Below are 8,808 nucleotides of genomic sequence, written 5' to 3'. Positions count from 1 at the left end.
ACGGTGGTGGTGCTCAGGGTACCACAGCAGGTACCCCGTGTGGTGGCCCCGCTGTGTGCTTAGGGGTTCACGTGTACCCACACGCCCAGCACCCTCCCGCCTTCGCACACACTCCTCACAACACATGCGGGGGGATCGGTATGTGATAAATCACAAAGGTGATTAAATTACCTTTTCATGCCTTCCAGACACAGTCACCTGCATTTTCTGTCCCCTCTCAGACCCTTCTCTTGGCTTTGCTGTCCTTATTCCCAAGCACAAAACAGCTGACATGAGCTCCCGTTTATTTATTTTTCTTTTTTAATTCAAACCTCTGGCTAAAAATCCCCTCCTTTCCCACAAATTCCCTAATGCTGCAGGTGGTTATAGGGCTGTAGTACTTTAGGGCCTCAGCCAGTCCAAGAGGAAACCACTACCAGCACCATCACCATGTCTCCTGCCACAGGACAACATCCACCTCCTGATTGCAGCAGGCAATAGATTTTGAATCCCATACAGAAACTACTCAAACTTCACCAAAACTTGCCCATCCTTGTGTTAGTCCTACTGACTTCTGTAGGACTGCAATAGCCAAGGCTCAGTGTAGGGCTTGCTTGGGACCAGCTTGAAGATTTTCTGTGAGGTAAATTGAGAGTGGAGAGAATTCCACCAAGGGAGGGGAGAATTTTTCCTTTCCTGTGGGATGCTTGCTCATCATCCTGGAAATTCCTGAGTTTCCCTATAACATAAAATTATGACAACAATGATGTATGGTGAAAAGTTTTAAAGGGGGAAAAAAACCTTATTCATGTGGTTGAGGTGCACTCTCGGTTTTGCTACAGGTACTGTACAGAGTTGAAATCATTAAGGCTACTGACATGAAGAAAGTGTTGCCTGTGTTTACAGAGCCCCAAGTCATCTAGCTTTAGAGGCAGAAGGCTGGAGTGCCAATAATGTTATTAAAAACCCTCTGCAATTGTTCCAAAATATTTCTTTAATAAAAGGTAGCATTCACAGAATAGTCCATGTTGAGGCAGAGTATAAAGGTTTTGCTGGCACTTGTTTGGGAAAGGATGCATTAACCCATGCCTTACGACCCAAAGCAGGATTGAAAAAATGATACCACACAGAAAGTGTTTCCTGGAAACACAGCCATACTGGAAGCCTGTGCACACTGCAGGTCTGCCTGACAGCACACAGGCCTTGGAGAGCCTTATTGTTCCATCACAAACACTTCCACAAAATCATAGGCACATGACACTTAAGATTTAAGCTGAATTCTGAGCAGTTTTGTACTACAGTTGCCAAGAGTGTCTTTTAAAAAAAAATTTCTAACAGTGGGACTGAGGTCCCATTAGAGTTGTTATCTGTGTGTCTCAAAAATTCAAATCATTACATTCAGACAGAGACCATATATAAGGATTTTGCAATACTTACATACCTATATATATAAAGTCAAGTTCAGTCCAGAAAAGCCAATACAAAGTTCATTTATGTGATGGAGACTTTCTTCCTAAATTACTTCTGAATATGAGACTTAGGCTCCTCAGGCTCTAGGCAATTTACATTTTTCTAATTGAATACCCAAAATTATAAAATTATGAAAAGTCATCTGACCTGTACTTACTGTATGATTTATCCATGTTGCAGCATTTTAAATATTGGTCTTCTTTCTACAGAAAAATATAAATATGTAAGTATGTAAGCATGCATGGACATGGCAAATTTACAGATAATACACTGTATGTATCCATGACAGAGAAACATTGAACTTTGCAACATGTACTACAAATATGCTGTATGTGACTATTTTCTCTCACAGGTGTCACAGTAACTTCTGATTATACATTAAACAGCTCCTACATATATTGAACATATTTTGTACACGTACCCTGGGTATTTCTTGAAAGCTGAAGTAATTGCTGTGAAGGGAAAATTATGTTCTCCCTCCCCCTCATTTCACGTTATACAGAAAAGATCCCCACACATACAAGGAGGGGGCTGTCTGCAGCTTTTGCCAGCTGAGGACCTGATTTTTGGCAGAAAGAAGAATGTTGCTAAACTGTCCCCTCAAGCTACTATATCTCTTCACGATTCTTTGTCCTTGTGCACAGCAGAAGACAGATACTTCTTGAAGCAGGGCTCGGTGTTTTGTCACTTGGATTTTGTGCCTCTTCAGGACCCCTTTCCTCACCTCTCCCACTTCCACATTTCATAATCTGAAAAACAAACCCAAACCCAAGGTATTAGATCTGTGCTTTTCAGGTGTATCTGCTCCTCATCTGACTCGCCAAAGCTTACCTAGTCAAGAAGCAGCTGAGATCCTTTGGGCAAAGCCCCTTTTACACTGGGAGCTCTTACCAGCAGCAGCAGCCTGCAGTTTTACATGTGCTTTTTTGGTCTCCAGCCCCCTCACCCACCAACACACATGCAGTCACCCTCTCAATCCCACACACACACACTGGCCATAAAAACAGACATAGGGAAGGGCACTACCTGCCATCCCTCATGTGTGTGTTCCAGACACAATCCTGTAATTTTCACAGCATCGGCAGCCATGACTTTCAGCAGCTTGGCTAAAAGTGTAGCCCCAGACACCAGATTGGGTTTGGGTTTTTTTGTTTTTAAGTGGTTCTTTTACACTCTGCACACATGTGCAGGATAATTTCAGGGAGCTAAGCACTATGGAGTAATTGGGATGTCCCATGCAAGGGATCACATTTGTGCCGTGGCCAAAGGCTTCTGTCCTCATCTGACAGGTTTTCCCTTTATAGAAACAGAGTGAGAAAGCTTCAACCCTTTCCTCAGATGCCTCTGAGTTTCCATGTATCACTGGTGTGATGTTTAAAGATCATCTGCTAGCCAGAGACCCCTGATGGAAGTTTCCACTACCTGCAGTACCTAGACACAGATGAGGTGAATAAGGGCAGGCTCACAAAACCCCTCTGCACCTCTGCCTCCCCTGGCCTGAAATTGCACTGATGGAGATTGCCTCGAACACCAGTTTGGATTAAAGCTCCCACACTTTAACCTCTTAGCCTGAAAGAGGTACCAGGTTACTTTATTCCTGTCTTATTTCAGCTCAAGCCTATCAGCACAATAGGAAAATTTGTTTGTGTGTGCACACAGTTCCCTTTATTTGTCCTTCATGATTTCTCCTCTGGGAACACAGGAGAGTCCATAATGGACCCCCTTCATTATAGCGGTCAGTACTGATGGTCTGTCACAGATGCAGAAAAATGCATGTATGCAGAGTAATTTTAAATTAATATCTTTTGCCACATTGGTGCTGAAAAACTGCCTCAAAAGCTGTTATGATCCATCATGGCAATGAGCACTTATGGACTTTTAAATCCACAAATTAGATGTTGTGCACAGGAACTAGAGGCAATTACGTTCAGCTCAGTACATAGATCCTCAGCCACACAAATCCAGTTTCAGTCCATGCCTCCCACTATGCTAAACCCCAGCATTTGCTTGTTTATGTATCTATTTATTTACAGCTAGGGGTGACGCTATTAAAATCATACATATAAATAAAATTGATAAAGATAGATAAATAAAAAAACTCTGTGTGAACTTTGGTCTATAAAAAGGTCACACTTTCTTAATATTATAGTTTTTGAAATAGTGGAGACCACAGATGCACGTGTGAACACGCACAAACACACACACAGACACACACACAGAGAATCACAGTCTCAAACTTCTCAACATGAAGAAAAACCAGAAAAAAAAAAATCCTGCACTGAAAGTTGAGCAAAATTTCACTTTAAAAAATTCCATCTGGATCAGAACCTCACAGCTTCAATATCTGCACACTTAGCACATTTTTATTGTTCTTTTAACTCTCTGCAAAATTGATTTATTTGGAAACACCTACAAAAATGAAAAGCATACCACAGAAGAAAACATCGTCAGACTGTAATTTTTTGCAAGGGTTTATATAGGTAGCTGAATTCCTGTGTGTGCCACATTGTTAGCCAAGCCCATGCAGTGTGGAGGAGAATATTACCAAGAGTGCATCACAGAAACACTTCTGAGCCTAAAAAATTCATCAGTACCTCTCATTGCTTACCACTTCATTGATAATAAAACTTTCTGTCTCTGAACAGGAGTGCAGGGTGGGAAATGGGGCAAATTCCTTGCACCTTCCCTAGGAAAAAAGTGACAAGCATGTGTTTATCACTGTCTTTGAAAAGTTTTTTCTAATAAGGAAATTAAATAGAAGTTTTGAAACTCTCCATCATTACATAAACTTCAGATCTTGGAAAGTAAGATGAAACCACTGCTCAATAAACCCTTTCAAATCTTTGAGGAGGGTGTGCTTTCTTCATCCCTTTTCCATAGAAATCTCTGATTTTCCTGTCAGTTTCTCCAAAAATGGGCAAGACTGGGGTTTCAAAGGAATTGTCAGTTTTTAATTAATTGGAGCAGAAGACAGAAATGCAAGACTTTCTGCACAGTGTTGGGTATAGGATACTCCTGAGGGATGGGGAAAGGAAGGTCCATGACAGACCTGAGAGGGACAGAGAGCAGGAACACCAGGAGCCCAGGAAACTCTGAAACAACTCAAAGTTAACTTGTTTCAAAACTATTTAGGAAATAATGTTGAAACTATGAGGTAAAGCACCCACCTAAAAGAATGTTGTGCTAAGGGATGTTCTCTGACTTCAAAATGGATAAAGGAGAGCACTTGACAGGGAGAGAAATGCTTGACAGGAAAATTGGGATGCCGGTTTTGAGAGTAAATTAATAATAGCAAACACAGGCAAGGTAGATGAAATGCTACCTAGTAGGTATTTTCTGCTTTATAAATTAAGGAGCTGCTAAGGAAATGCTTTATTACAAAACATGTAATTAAAGTGTGGGACCTTAAGCCACAGATACTACTGAGGTTAGAAAAAGAGGGTTTTAAAATGGACCAGTGTTTATATAGATATTGAGAACTGTGATACATCAGCTGGAATAAAACCCAGGTTATGTTCCAACACAAGGAGACTAGTTGCACAAAGAAACATTCTAAAAATTTACTTTACATTATATCCATGTCCTGTGGTTGCAGAAGCCTGTGAAGAGGACTCAGGGCTGCTGCCTCAAACAGCAACACCCCAGCAAGGCAGGCTGGTGTAGAGGATCTCCACAGAGGCATGGGCCAGACAATTCCACATTGATTCATGCCTCTGATGATGGCTGCTGGGCAGCTGCCTGCTCTGATCTAAAGCATCAGCTTTGCCAGAAGCTGCCCTCTCACCTCTGTCACATTCATATTTTCTGAAAAATTCCTTTGCCCAGGATTTTCTCCTGGGAAGCTGAGAAGCTTTAGATAAAAAGGAAAACAATATTATCTCATTTGCTTCTCCTGTGTTTTGCTCCTTTGGAATGTGGTGGGAGGTTGTTTACCAACAGGTGGTTTCTTCATTGGTTTCTGATGTGAATTGTTTTGATTTATTGGCCAATCAGTGCCAAGTTGTGTCAGGATTCTGGAGAGTCACAAGTCTTCATTATTATCTTTTTAGCCTTCTGTAACTATCCTTTCTGTATTATTTAGTATAGTTTAGTATTCTTTAACATAGTATTGTATAATAAAATAATAAATTAGCCTTCTGAGAACATAAAGTCAGATTCATCATTCCTTCCTTCATCGGGACACCCCACAAACGAAATGCACCTCCTCCATAGGCACCCAAAAGTCTCCAGGTGAGCATTGTCAAGGTCATTGCAGGGGGCTGAGGGAGCATGGGATGTTGAACTGAGGTCTTAGTGTAGAAGGGAGAAACCAAGAAGGTCATGGCCCCACTGTCAGTTACATACAGCCCATACCATTTTTCTAACTCAACAATGGCAAATTTCCCTTAGCAATAAACAAACTGCAATTCTCCACAATGCAATTTCTTACCTACTTCACCATGTGCAGTGCTGCTAAGGACTTCAGACAGTGGGTAAGACTATCTGTAGTTGCTCTTTCTGGGTTTTCTTTCACTACAAAAATGTTAGAAATGTCAGTTTTATGACATTTCTTTGCTGCTTTTCCTCCTCCTCTTCTTGTATGCAGTCTGTTAATGCTATCTAGCTGGACTTTGTTTTCGTGAGCCACTGGAAGCCTCAAATATGTTTATTACTATACAGGCAATAAATAAGTATTAAATGCCCTACAAATAACAATAAATATTAAATCTACAAGACCACACTTTTAGAAACCTCAGCAAAATGGCTCTCAGGTGGAACACCTCTGCCATGAAGGTGGCTTGCTCTTGAAATTAAGTTCATGGATGAACAGGAAAGGAATTCATATGGCCAAGAAATACACTCCAGAGGACTGTCACTGAAAGAGACATTCAAAAACAAATGAAAACATTAGTTTGGATGATAAGAAATTATATCAACATGCACCCTGGTAGAAAGATAAATTCCCTGGGGGCACTTTCAGGAATGCCTAGGCTTTGAACTGAAGTACAGGGGGAAGATCTTTATGTAAGCAGAAAATAAAGTAGTAGTTGAGCTCAGAGTGGCATAACTCTGTCAGCAAGGCTGGGCTGAGAGGGACAGCTGAGCCACTGAAACACAGCTTTGCACTGATTTCACTGTGCTGCTCCTGGTTTCAGCCCTGAATGTCCTGCACACCGGCAGCTGCAACACCTGGTGCAGCCAAGCCAAGCCCTGGACCAGCAGAGGAAAACCATCACAACTGAGGACCCACACATAACAAAAGCAGCACTCCAACACCTGACAAAGCCAATGGCTTGCACACTGCACATACTCCCTTTAGTGCTTGTCCACCACTTCTGTGGTCTCACAAAACTGGCCAGCTTCTCTGCACAGTAACTCACCTTACCCAAGAAGGTAGGAAGGTGCTCCAGTTCAGGGTGCACCCAGCACCTTGCAATTAAGTACTTTCTAGGCAGCAGAAATAGCTGCCTAGGAATTCACCCAGGTCCCTTATGGCTCTGCTGGGTGTCTGAACTCTCAGACTGTGGGCTGCAGCTGGAGTGCCAGCACAGCACAATGCCAAGATGCCCCAGTAACATCTTCAGAGAGGGCTTTTAACAGCAGGCTAATTGTCCAGCTGGGGCAACATCTCAACACCCTTGTGTTATTACAGTATGCCTTTCCCTGGCTGCTTGCTCTCAGTTGCCCTCTCCCAACACCCAAAAATCTGCTGGCTGAGAACCCCAGCAGGTGGATGTGCCTGCCCACATACCAGAGGTGGTACCTACACTCCACCTCATTGTTTTCTATTGCTATGGACTTGCTTACACAGCTCTCAGTGCATAACACAACTTCCTGTGGATTATATTTCCTCCCCCAGCACTGGGACAGGGAGCCTGGGACTTTGGAGAATGTGGAGCAAGAGCATGTCTCCACCCCCAGACCTAACCCTACCACAAAACTATATACAGGTCACTGTCACAGAGATATTAAAGCCCCAAAGATGGAGTTGCTGAAGAGATTTAAATAGCTCTTTGAGACTAATGGATAGCTTCACAGGCTGAAATGTGCCAGCCTGGAGTAGATCCTCAGCATATGAAGAATCAATGACTGTAAACGAGGAGTTGAAATTGGAAGAGGCAAAGCACAGTGCAGAACTAAAAAGAAATCACTGCACAACTAATGTGATAGGAGAGGAATTGAAATGGAGAAAAGCATCCTATTTCTGTGCCCAAAACAGGTAGAAATGTGAGGAGGAGTTTTTCTTTTTTAAAAAAATAATATTTTAAAGTAGTAAAAGACTTTCCATTAAAGGAAAAATTGAGGAAAACTTTCATACAGCTATGGGGGAAAAGAAAAAGTGACCTACGATCGTGCTGCAAAGGAACTTACCTCCAAATCCGAAACACGTCACAATGATAAATGGAAAGAAGTTAAACCTCCAAAATGCTATGACTATCCTCAGTTCTGTTCTGGACAGATGTTTGATGTATTGTATCTCTCTGTGACAGAGACCTGAGGGTTCAGAGGGGTTTTTTTTTATTATTTAATATTTTAGTGAAACTTGTATAGCTTGTCATGCCAGCAAGGTATTTTTTAATTAAAATGAAATGTATGTGTGTGGGGTGAGCCAGAGTTTATGAGGAGCTTCTTCAGGGGGAAAATGAATCAGTCCAGGATTTTCAAGAAGGATTCAAGGCTAGGCTCGAGCTTACTAACTCAGGAGGAATGTAAATTAGAGTGTACTTACCAGGCAGGGAAACCTGGGCTGGGAGTCAGGTTCCCCAGCTGGGGAGGGCGTCCACCCTTGTTGCTCCACATGGCAAGCAAAGCGGGCATTTTCCAGCAACAGGGTCAGTAGGAAGGACCTTTCCTTGATGCAATCCTATGCAGTGGGTTCTAAGAATACCCTGCTTGAGCAGGGAGGTTGGGCCAGATAACTCCACTCTGGTCCTTTCTAACCTGACCCTGTGATTCTGTCATAAAAGTACATCGGGGCTGTAAAAAGAACCTCAAGTTCAGCTTTCCAGCAGCAATACTCCTACACCTTACTGGGACCAAAGTGGAAGTCTTCCCATTGCCCTAATTCCTGGAGTTTGTCAAAGAACAATCTCTGGGGAGGGATTCTAATGACTGAGAAATCTGACTGAGACATGGCATTACATCTGAACACAGGACTAGGATTAGAGTCTAAAAAATCAGGGAGATGACCCTTTTTAAAGGCAATTTTGTATACTCTTGCACTGGGAGACAAAAGAAACATAAGAGCAGAATGGTAAGAGCAGAAGATGAGAGGCATAAGATTATTTCTTCTTACAACACTTAGTGAATGCTGTGTCTGTAGTTTATTTTCATATTATTCATATTCATTTTCTGAGCATATAGTAGCATCTGTTTTGT

General features: G+C 42.1%; 1 long non-coding RNA gene across 2 annotated transcripts; it reads right to left on the bottom strand.

Annotated features, from left to right (window-relative positions):
* Window positions 1-395: 395 nt before the first annotated feature.
* Window positions 396-6,737, bottom strand: LOC135295347 (uncharacterized). 2 transcript variants are annotated; one of them, XR_010357408.1, is made up of 4 exons: window positions 5,879-6,737; window positions 4,058-4,135; window positions 1,607-2,198; window positions 396-718 (listed from the first exon to the last, which is right to left on the bottom strand). It is a non-coding gene; the product is annotated as an uncharacterized LOC135295347 (long non-coding RNA). The 2 variants fall into 2 exon arrangements; XR_010357407.1 differs by having other exon boundaries at window positions 396-2,198.
* Between the last annotated feature and the right edge of the window lie 2,071 nt (window positions 6,738-8,808).

The sequence above is a fragment of the Passer domesticus genome, chromosome 2, assembly GCF_036417665.1.
Source record: "Passer domesticus isolate bPasDom1 chromosome 2, bPasDom1.hap1, whole genome shotgun sequence".
Classification (NCBI taxonomy): Eukaryota; Metazoa; Chordata; class Aves; order Passeriformes; family Passeridae; genus Passer; species Passer domesticus.
The sequence above is the reverse complement of the archived record's forward strand: the minus strand, read 5'-3'. Positions and strand labels throughout refer to the sequence as shown.